The following is a 12757-nucleotide window of genomic DNA, read 5'->3' as shown; positions in this document are numbered from 1 at the left end:
AACTAAGGAGCATTTATTGAATTCTGGCTATGTTCTCTTTTTGATGCTATGGAGATAGCAATACTTGCACTTTCAACTCTGCAGAACTCCTCCAGAAAGAGCCCCCAAGATAAAAATTCCAAGGGCTTTAATAGTCAAAATTCAAAATTCTCAAAGAAAGGAGAAAATATGGTTGTTTTGATGAAGGTGCTATAGAAATAGTAACTATTATTATTATTGGCAGTATTATGCTTTGTATTGTGACAGACACAAAAAAATAAAAATAAGAGTTCCTGTCATTTCCTCTATCTTGCAAGAAGAAGTTCCTACTTGCTTCAGACTCCATGGAGGAAAAATGCTATGTAAATAGACACAATATCACTATTAATGGGCATTGAAAACTGTGCAGCTATTTTAAAAACAAAAAGGAAAATGTTCTCAATTTAAAGTCATTCTTCAATGCTGTTTGCATATGAGGATATGTGTTTTCAAAAATATAAAGCATTTCTGACAAGTTAGTATGTCACATATTCATGCAATGAGAATTTCTCTCAAACAAATTAAAGTATTACCTCTTTTCTCTATAATCTATGCCCTTTTCCATCATTTTCCTTTTTCTTCTTGAACTCTAACTGAAAATAGCAGGTACAGAATTTGATCTTTTAGCTGGTTTAGTATTTGTTTAAAATAAGATCATCTCTTGGTTCATTTTCATTGTATGTGTTGTTGCATGTAGTCCTGCTCAGCTAGATAGATCATTGGATTGAGTGTTATACCTGGAGTCAGGAGGACTGAAGTTCAATACCAGTTCCAGATACTTACTAACTGTGTGACACTGAGCAAGTAACTTTACCTCTATTTGCTTTAATCTACTGGAGAAGGAAATGAGAAATCATTCCAATATCTTTGAAGGAAACCACATTTAGGTATAGGGACATAAAGAGATGGACATAACTGAAAATCAAAAACAAAGGAATCATTATAATTTTAACTCTTTCTGAAAGGGAATTGTTTTGGGTAGAGGAAGAAGAAAACACCTGATTTCTTTGTGTTCTACCTTTCATTTGGTGAAAAAAAGCTCATCAGTTTTTTACTTATATTTTAATGAACAACACTGCATTACCAACCACAAGTTAGAAATCCTCACCTGGAAAAAAAAGAGTAAGTTGTGTGTGACTGTACCTTGGAGTAAAGGTCAATGATTGTATTGATCACCTATGATTTATCATTGGAATGGACTAAAGCTTGAGAACAGAAAACTGATGATAAAATAGACACAACTCATTTTGTAAAACATTATCTTAGTTTACAATGATTCATTAGAAATTGATATTGAAAAACCATTAGAAGCTGACTCCAAATATCTTTTCAAACAAGAAACATAACACTATCACATAATGCCAAAGTAAAAATTAAAGGGAAAAATGTTACTGTAGAAAAAATTCTGAAGTGGAAAATCTCATGATACTTTCTAACTTTAGAAAAATGAAACTTGAATTAATAAACTAAATAATCAATTTATATTTTCCTTTTTTAAAGGTATCTTTGATAGATCCCACCAAAAAAAGACAAGATTCAAAGTTTTCAATGGTAGACATCATGGAGGATATTCAATGAATATTTGTCTCTTTGGGGCAAAAAGTGGAAGTAGAGTCCAGCTGGGAGGGAGAGCAGGAAAGCCAATGGGATGCTTTTAGCCACAGTGCAGCCCAGGTCCAAAAGCTTGACAACATCATAGGTCCTGGCATGTATATAGCAAGCCAAAAGGGAGGGTTTCAACCTCAAACAAAGTCTGAATAGATAGACTGACATGAAAGACAGGACTAGGTTTGGAACAAACCACTGCATAGGCAGAACCCAGAAGTAAAGGAGGAAACAAACCTTTACAAAGGCAAGGCATGGACTGCATAGGCGACATCTTGGCCAATGACAAGCCAGTGATCAGATCCCAGCCCTTAGCATAAAGCTTAATCTATAATCCCTATACCTGAGGAGCAGAGCTCAAACAATAAAGATAAGCAAAAAAGCTAAAAAGGTGCTCAATATAGAAAGCTACTATGCAGATAAAGTTGGTAACAATACCACCTCAGAACAAAAAAGCAGTGAAAAATTACCTGTAGAAGTTTCAGAAGAGACTTTGAATTGGACTCAAATCCAAAAACTTGTGGAACTTAAAAAAAAATTCAAAACCTGGGGGCGGCTAGGTGGCGCAGTGGATAAAGCACCAGCCCTGGAGTCAGGAGTACCTGGGTTCAAATCCGGTCTCAGACACTAAATAATTACCTAGCTGTGTGGCCTTGGGCAAGCCACTTAACCCCCATTTGCCTTACCAAAAAAAAAAAAATTCAAAACCAAAGAAAAGAGGAAAAAAATGGAAAAAAGAAATGAGATTTGAGCAGGAAAATTATGAAAAATTGATCAAAGATATCCAGTCCTTTAAAAATAACCAAATGATAAAGGAATGCAACTCAGTAAAAAAGAAAATTAACCAACTAGAAAAGGAAACATAAAAGCTAACTAAAGAAAATAAAACCCTTAAAATTAGAATTAGATAAATAGAAACTAATGAATCTGTGAGACTTTAAGATTTCATCATGCAAAGTAAAAAGGCTGAAAAAAATTGAAGAAAATGTAAATTGTCTTTTAGGAAAACAAAATGATGTGGAAATAGATCCAGGAGAAATAATTTACAAATTACTGTACTACTAGAAAGCTTACAAAATAAGAACCTAGAAAACATCTTTCAGGAAATTGTCAAGGATGACTGTCCAAACTTGTTAAAGGAAGAAGACAAAATATAAATTGAAAGAATACATAGAACTCCTCCAGAAAGAGACCACAAGATAAAAATTCCAAGGGCTTTAATAGTCAAAATTCCAAATTCTCAAAGAAAGGAGAAAATATGGTAAGCAGCAAGGAGGAAACAATTTAAATACAAAACAAACATTATCAGACTAACAAGGGATTTACCAGCTTTAACACTGAAGAATCAGAGGACCTGGAATACCATATATGGGAGGATAAAAGACCTTGGATTACAATCAAGAATTTGTTACCCTGCAAAATTCAGCAAATTCTTCATTCTTCCTGAGGAAAAGATGGATGCTCAATGAAATAGAGGATTTTATTTCCTGATAAAGAAATCAGAACTGAACAGAGAATTCAGTCTCCAAATACAAGACTCAAGAGATGCATTAAGAAGTAAAAGAGAAGGGGAAAAGAAACAAAACAAAGCAAATGTTAATCAAGAACATCAAATTGTATACAACTCTGTAAGGGAAGATATAACATGAATCACTCTTGAGAATTGTATTTTTTTCTTAGGATAGTTAAAGGGTGGGATGTAATTGAAGAGCTTGAATTTAGAGGATATGGGTAAGGTTGCTTCTTGTCTTTCCATTGAACAAGATGACATCTCTGTTTTAGACTATGTGTCTCCTTTTTCTTTTACCTAATTGGAACTTTCTCTGATAAGGGCATCCTATACTGATTGGTCCAGAGTCAGTGGCTCCTATACTTTACAGTCAAGTATAAAGTTCATAAGAAAGACCTTTGGAGAGCACTTAGAGACTCTAGTTAATTAAATCAGAAGTGATTTTAGTGGCAGAGGGTGTGAGTTAAAAGGGTGTTTAGAAGGGTGGGAGTTAATCTAAACTGCAGTTAACAAGGGATTAAGTACCCTGGTTGGGGAACTAGCTGGAGAGTGTGGAAGAGCATATGCATGGAAGGGGTAAAATGGTTCATAAAATGATTTGACTTTGCATGATGCTTTGACTCTTGAAGATTATGTATACTTGCAGGGTAATTTAAAAGAGGATAATGTATAAAATGATTATAACTTGATGCTTTTCATAACTCTTTAGAAGTGTATTTCTAATGAGACAGAAGAGCTGCGGGTACTTAGTTAATAGGAGACAATGCTCTACTCCAAAAAATCAAGCAATCAATCAATCAACTTGTACTTTGACAGGACATTTAGTTTATCAAACAAACAATTAATTTACCTTTGATTGTTGACACTTTAATTAATAACAGCAGATGAAGAGGACAAAGTGTCATTATAGCAAAGGGAAAGAAGAAAGGGTGTGGGCACTGAGTAAATTCTACATATTAGACTTGGCCCAGAGAGGCAATAAGATACATTCCTATTTGGGTTTAAAAATCTATCCTAGTCTACAGGCAAGTGGGAGGAGGAGGGAAAGAATAGTGAATAAGGGACTATTAAAAGGGAAGGCTAAGGTACAATTGAAAATAAATTTAAAGTTAAAATTTAAAAGAAAAATTTAAAAAAAGGATAAGGAGTAAAACTTTTCTGAGAAGGAATAAGAGGAAAGGAAAGAGAAAAATATAAATGAGCAAAGATATTATGGAAGGAAATGAAGAATTAGTGATCTTAATGGTAAACGTGAATGGAATGATCTGTCCCATAAAACAGAAGCAGATAAAAGAATGAATTAAAAACCAGAATCCTGCAATGTGTTGTTTACAAGATACACATTTGAAGCCTGGAGATACAAACAGGGTAAAATACTGGAGCAAAATATATTAAACTTCAGCTGAAGTAAAAAACAAAATGTGTGTGTGTGGGGGGAATAGTGATCCTGAGCTCACATAAAGCCAAATGAAAAAGAGAACTCAATAAAAGGGGTAAGGAAGGAACCTACACCTTCTTAAAAGGCACCATAGGAAATGAAACTATCATTATTAAACATGTATACACCTAATGGAATAACATTCAAATTCCTAGAGGAAAAGCTGAGTGAATTACAAGGAGACATAGACAGCACAACTTTAATAATGGAAGACCTCAACCTCCCTCTCTCAGAACTAGATAAATCTAATCACAAAATAAATAAGAAGGAACTTATGAAGGTGAATAAAAAACTTAGATATGATAGACCTCAAGAAAACAATGGGGAAAGAAAACAATATACCTTTTTCTCAGCAGTACATGGCACCTAGACTGAATTGACCATATGCTAGGGCATAAAAACCCCTATAATCAAATACAGAAAGGCAGAAAAAATAAATGCATACTTCTCAGATGTGATACAATAAAAATTACATATAATAAAGGGTCATAAAAATGAACCAAAAATTTATTGGAAATTACATAATTCAACTTTATAGAATGAGTTGGTCAAACAACAAATCATAGGAATAATCAATATGATAACAATGGGACATCATACCAAAATGTATAGGAGGTACTTAAGGCAGTTTTTAGGGGAAATTTTAAATCCCTAAATGCTTAGATAAATAAAATAGAAGAAGAGGAAATGAATGAATTGAGTATGCAACTAAAAAAGCAGAAAAAGAACAAATTAAAATCCACAGTTAAATACCAAAATAGAAATTCTGAAAATCAAGGGAGAGATTAATAAAATTGAAAGCAAGAAAATCATTGACCAAATAAATAAAGGTAAGGGTTGGTTTTTTTATGAAAAAAGCAACCAATAAAATAGATAAACCTTTGCATAATCTGATTAAAAAACAAGAGGCTAACCAAATTAACAGTAAGAAACTGAAAAAGGTGAACTAATCATCAATGAGAAATTAATTTAAAAAGATTATTTGGAGTTACTTTGATAAATTGTATGCAAATTAATTTGATAATCTGAGTGAGATATGTGAATATTTGCAAATGTACAAACTGCCTAGATTAATAGAAAAGGAAATAAGTTAATTAAATTGTTCCATTAGAGAAAAAGAAATTGAAGAAGTCATCAATGTAATCCCTAAGAAAAAAGAAAAAAAGCTATATGTTATAGCATAGTACAAAATCCATACTCCACAGAGGAATCCAGTATTGCTAGTCTTTGGATGCTTAAGGAGATCTCAAAATTGTATCTTTTCAGTAATGAGAAAATTTTGAAAATTGATCATCAAAAAATAAACTCCCCAAGAACAATGTCTTCATGTCCAGATGGATTTACAAATGAATTATCCAAAATATTTAAGGAACAATTAATTCTTATTCTATATAATTGTTTTTTTAAAATAGGAGTTCTGCCAAATTCCTTTTATGACATCAATATGGTGCTTATACCCAAACATAAAGAGCCAAAACGGACAAAGAAAATTATAGACCAATCTCCCTAATGAACCTAATGCAAAAATCTTAAATAAAATTTTAGCAGAAATGACAAGTTATTAATAGGATAATACACTATTATCAGGTAGGATTTATACCAGGTAGTCAGGGAAGAATCAATAAAGGAAAACACTTAACACGATTGAGCATGTAAAAAAACCCAAAAGAAATCACATGATTAACTCAATTGGAGCTGAAAAAGCCTTTGGTACTATACATTATCCATTCCTATTAAAACACTAGAAAGTATAGGAATGAATGAAATTTTTCTTAAAATAATAAGCAGTATCTATTTAAAACATCAATAAATATTATATATAATGGGAATAAATAGGAGTATTTCCACTAAGATCAGGGGTGAAATAATGATGCCCATTATCGCCATTACTATTCAATATAGTATTCAAAATGTTAGCTTTAGCAATAAGAGAAGAAAAAAAGAAATTGAAGGAATCAGAATTGGTAATGAGGAAGCAAAGTTTTCACTCTTGCAGATGATATGATGGTATACTTAGAGAACCCAGGAAGATCATCTGAAAAACTATTTAAAACAATTAACAAATTCAACAAAGTAGCAGGGTACAAAATAAACACACATGAATCATCAGCATTTATATATATGAACAGCAAAGCCCTAGATCAAGAGAATTTCCATACAGAGTGACTGCAGACAACATTAAATACTTGGGAATCTACCTCTCAAGGCAATCCCAGATACTGTATGACTATTAATAGAAAGCATTTCTCATTCTAAGAAAGTCATATCTAAACAACTGGAAAATGTCAATTAGTCCTGTTAGGTCACGTTAACACAATAAAAGTGACAATTCTACCCAAATTAGATTACTTATTCAGTGCACTACCAATCAGACTACCAAATAACTATTTTATCAAGCTTGAAAAACATAATAACAAAATTCATGTGGAGCAATGAAAGTTCAAGAATATCACAGAAACTGATGAAAAAAAATGTAAAGGCAGGTGACCTAACTCCATTAGATCTAAAAACTAAACTATAAAGTGGCAGTCATCAAAACTGCCTAGTACTGATTAAGAATTAGAGCAATGGATCAGTGGATTAAGATAGGTTCAAAAGAAACAGTAGGAACTGACTACCAGAATCTACTCTTTGACTAACACAAAGACATTAGCTTCTGGGTTAAGAATTCACTATTCAACAAAAATTGTTAGGAAAATTGGAAAATAATATGGCAAAAATTAGACCCACTCTCACACTAAATATTGAAATAAGGTCAACATACATACAGGATTTAGACATAAAGTACAGCACCACTAACCATAATTAACCAATAGATACTCTCTCTGTCAGATCTTTGGTTAAGAAAGAAATTTTTGACCAAATAAGAAATAGAGTACATTATAAATTGCAAACTGGATGATCTTTACTACATTAATTTAAAAAGATTTTGCATTAATAAAACCAATGCTGCCAAAATTAAAAGGAAAATAGAAAGCTGAGAAACAGTTTTCACAGCTGGGAGTTCTGATAAAGGTCTCATTTCTTTTTCTTGCAAGGCACATGGGGTTAAGTGGCTTGCCCAAGGCCACACAGCTAGGTAATTATAAAGTGTCTGAGAGTGGATTTGAACCCAGGTACTCCTGACTCCAGGGCCAGTGCTTTATCCACTGTGCCACCTAGCCACCCTCATTTCTAAAATATACAAAGAACTGCATCAAATTTATAAGATTACAAGTAATTTCCCAGTTGATAAATGGTCAAAGGATATGAATGGACAATTTTCAAATGAAGAACTTGAAGTTATATGTAATCATATGAGAAAAACTGCTCCAATGGTGGCTAGGTGGTACAGTGGAGAGAGCACTGGCCCTGGAGTCAGGAGTACCTGGGTTCAAATCCACTCTCAGACACTTAATAATTACCTAGCTGTGTGTCCTTGGGCAAGCCACTTAACCCCATTTGCCTTACAAAAAAAACTTAAAAAAATAAGAAAAAATGCTCCAAATAATTAGTTTAGAGAAATGCAAATTAAAACAACTTTGAGGTTCCACCTCATACCTATCAGATTGGCTAAGATGACAAAAAGGAAAAATGATCAATGTTGAAGAGGTTGTGGGAAGATTGGTACATTAATGCATTGTTGGTGAAGTTGTGAACTGATCCAACCATCCTGGAGAGCAATATGAAATTATGCCCAAAGAGCAATAAAACTGACTATATCCTTTGACCTAAGCAATTCCAATACTAGTATTATAACCAGAAGAAATCACAAAAATGCAAAAGGCCCCAAAGTTTCCAAAATATTCATAGCAGTTCTTTTTTGTATTGGCAAAAAATTACAAATTGAGGAGATACCTATCAGTTGAGGAATGGCTTAACAAGTTATGGTATATGAATGTTATTGAATATTATTGTTCTATAAGAAATCATGAATGGTCAGATTCTAGAGAAGTATTTAATATAATGAATTATAGGAACTGATGCTGAGTAAAGGGAGCAGTATGAAGAGAACTTTGTACACATTAACAACAACCTTGTGAGTTGATCAACCTTGATGGCTGCAGCTCCTCTGAGCAGTTCAGAGATCCAGGACAACCTGGGGTGACCTGTTATGCTATCCACACCTAGAGAAAGAAAAACAAAACAAAACAAAAAACCTTACAGAATCTGAATGAGTACCACATTTATTTTTTTTTTAAATTCTTATATATTTCTTTACTATCTAATGGGTTTCTTTTTTTTCCTCTTAATCCTAATTTCTCATATCAAAAATGACTAATCATTAATATCTTAAACATAAATGTGCATGTAGAATATTCACCTGACTATTCACAGCTGAGGGGAGGGGGTTGACAACAGACGGTGGAAGGGAATCATGTAACTTAAAAATATACAAATGTATGTGTATGAATACTGAAAAACTTTCATAACATGTAGATAGAAAAATAAAATAAAATAGCAATTAAAATATATATTTCAATATGGGTAAAATCTTGAGAGAGAAGTTTCTCTGTACAACTCTCAGTAACTTTTGCCTGAAGATGATTCAATTCATTTCAATCAATTAAACAAAATTTAGTCTTACTATGTGCAAGATACTATACTAGTTATTAAAATATTAGATATCTTAATGTTTGTAGTTCAATATCATTAATTTATAATTGCATCTTTTTTATTTTATGCATTTGACAACATCTGAGAAGGAAGCCATAGGTCCCATAAAATTGTCAAAGCAGTGCATGATACAAAATAGTTTTAGCTTCCCCACTTAGTTATACATACACTTAATTTTATTTGTATGTATTTTATATTTCATAAACTGTATGCATGTTTTTCTTTAGCAACCTCTTTGGAGGCAGGGATTTACTTAGCATTTTGTCTTTGTGTCTTCAGACTAGTTACTGGCTGGTTTATAGTAGGCACTTAATAAATGATTGATTATTGGTATCCATATAACCATAATATATGAAACATGTAATCAACTCGCAATTTTTTAAACCAGGGAAAGTGAATAATTTTGTGAGTAACAAACAGAACACAGATGACTTAATTAATCACTTAATTCCTTAGGTATCAGGAAATTTTACCACAGGAAAATGGCAAATATTCAATGGCTTTGCGCTAATGACAAGAATATAGCTATCCAGCATACCTACCTCACTGGATTGTTGTGAGACCCACATGAGGTATTGAAAGTAAAAGCTTTTGCAAAGATAAGAAAGTTATAGAAACATCAGTCATCATTGCTGCTGATGAAAATAAATAAATTTGAGAATGAACCAAAATTCTGCATAATAAGAAGAGTACTGAAATTCTCATATAGACTACATGTATCTCCCTTCCAGAAAGAGACTTCTGTTTCCACATGATTTCTCAGTGTTTGAGCAGCAAAGTGAGAACATTTATAAAGCTATAAATAACCAAATCAGTCTTGCAGAAATGTGACCAGAATTGAACCTAAAACAAACATTGAAATTCCTGATGCATCTTTTCCAGCCTGCAAAGTGCATAGAAAACTGTAGAGACAAATGACTAAATGAAAGACTTTTCAGCACACTGTGCTTAAGCATGCATGCCCAAACCCTCCCTTTGAACCAAACTGACAGTCTGTAAAGTGGTACAGGATGGATCTTTGGTATGAATGATTTTTCTACATTAACCAGGTATATATTCACTTTAGATTGCATCAATTTAGGATGTGATAAAATTGCAAAATTGAAGGATTATAATTCTATCTTTATATTTAATATGTTATACAAAGAGTCATAACAATTTAAATTAATAACATGATTATGTTGGAAAAGAGATGTTAGTGTACCCACCATTTTTATTTCTGTGAAATTCCATGAAGATTTGGTGGATTGTAGACATAAAGAAATGGTAGATTATTTGATGGCAGGCTATATAATACTGAAAAAAGCATTGATTTTAGAATAAGAAAATTGATTCAAAATTCAGCTCTGGAGCTTATCTGTGTCAAATTCTTTATGTTATTTAACTTCCCTGATCCTTTCTATAAAATTCTATAAAATGAAGAGGTTCTTTGTATGACCTCAGTCCTCATCCAAACATTTATTTATGATCCTATGATACTCAGACAGATATGGAAACTGCAAAGAGTTTCCTATATCTTTCAAGAGAGATTATTTGCCCCTATGCTCAGTGTCTTCTAGCCATGATTATTTTATATTTTTTCAATAATATTTTGAAGGGAAACAATCAAGAGAAAATCCAGGAAATGGAGTTGGATTGAAAAGGGAATAGAAATTGTGGTAATAACCTAATATATATCCCTAGGTAACTGAGTTATCAGGTCCTGAATCCATCTATGAAATCACTGTAGTGTATATATATACTGCAGTTGTCACTGGATTCATTTTTCTTTCAAGAGTATCTAATGAATCTTGGCAGCTATGTCTGTATGATGTTCTTTCCAAAGAAGTATGCTAAGAGAACAAAGCAAGTGTTTCATCAATAGATAACTACCATATAATTTTACTGACAACTATTTGGCATTATGCTCTTCTTTAGCAAATGAAACTTGCTGAATTATTACACACACACACACACACACACACACAAACACACAAACACAACACACATACAAAATCACACATAAACCAATTTCTCTGTCTCATTTCTCAGTAAATTTATTATATACCTCTCTTGCCACCCTTCTTGTATGACTACTGTGTACATGTCTAGGTTTTTAACTCAGACCACTGAAAGCTAATTATATCAAAAATTAATGAATGTCTCATGTCAGTATTTAGTGAGCATTTATTGTCTGTACTTTATGTCCAAATGATAAATTGCCTTTAGCAGTCAAATGTCAAGTATATATTTTTGTTTACTTCACCATTCACCCTCAAGAGACATATTTGGTTCCTGTATGTTCATTATGTTAATTTTGACACTGGAGTTTCATTTCAATAGGACCCATCATTTCTTAACTTTTCAGACAACATAGATCCTAATAGTTATTCTAAGACTTTAAAATCAAAGAACATTCTACAGTTATTTTAATCTTGATAGCCACAGGAAAATTTCTGATATTTCCATGACTGCCCACAATAGAAAAAGCATGAAAAATATTAAGAAGAATGATTGGCTTTGTTCTATGAATCTGTGCCTCAAACTAGTCATCTCATATTGACACAAGATCAGACATAGAGTCACAATGAAAGGGTGTTATTGGCAAATGCTCCAGCTTTGTTGCCCAACATGCTTTGATAATGTTTAGAGCATTTATGATTCTATAGATAAAAAATTCCTATAGTGGAGGAACCCCACATTAGTATAAGTAAAACTACAATCAGATTCAAAGAAGTTTAGCAATCAAGAGTTTAAGAGAGACATTGCAATAGAGAAAATTTTTAAAAGGTCTTATATACTGCATGTACCTTTGAGAACATTTTATTGTGAACATCATGATCATTATAGATATAATATATTAATTTCCCTATCTTATTAACAATGGATTTTGGGGAGGACATCAGAGAAATGTGTAATTGGGGGGAAAAGATATTGTTGCTTTTATTCGAACACACATTCAGTTCTTTGCTAATTATTTTACTTTAAACATTCATATGTTTTCAAAAGTAATATCAACTTTAAAAATAAAAAAATATCATTTTGTTCAGGGACAAGTTGGATGTTTCTCTTTTCATTCGTCACATAGTTGAGAAAATTACTTTCTTTATGAACTTGAATGTTATTCAGAAACTGAAAGAAAAATGAGGAGATGTGGAGAAGGAAATTTGAAGGGAAAGTGCAAAGAGAAAAAGAAAGAAAGAGATAGAAGAAAGGTCTCACAGTGCAACACCAACAGCTAGTCTAAATGACAAGCTGTTTACTCCACTGATATCCCTGAAATGTCAAGAGCATTTGAGAAAGATTGCAGCATGATATATGTAGCCTCAAGGAAGAATCTGTTGGAGTATATAGACAGAGTAGCATATTATGGGGGGGAGTCAAATAGGTTACTATGGATAATGCTGGAGACAATACTCATTTTGAACTATTAGTATTTCTAAATAAAAAGAAATACTTAAATTTGGTGGTTGCAGATGGCATAGAAATAGTCTTTAAATCAATTACATTCATATGTAAACCCTGTGTCAGAAATGCTTGTGACAAAAGGGAAATGATTTACTTTGTGATTAATGTTTTATGAACATTATTTTGTATAAATGTGAATTGTA

Source organism: Macrotis lagotis, chromosome X (assembly GCF_037893015.1).
Source record: "Macrotis lagotis isolate mMagLag1 chromosome X, bilby.v1.9.chrom.fasta, whole genome shotgun sequence".
Taxonomy (NCBI): Eukaryota; Metazoa; Chordata; class Mammalia; order Peramelemorphia; family Peramelidae; genus Macrotis; species Macrotis lagotis.
The sequence above is the reverse complement of the archived record's forward strand: the minus strand, read 5'-3'. Positions refer to the sequence as shown.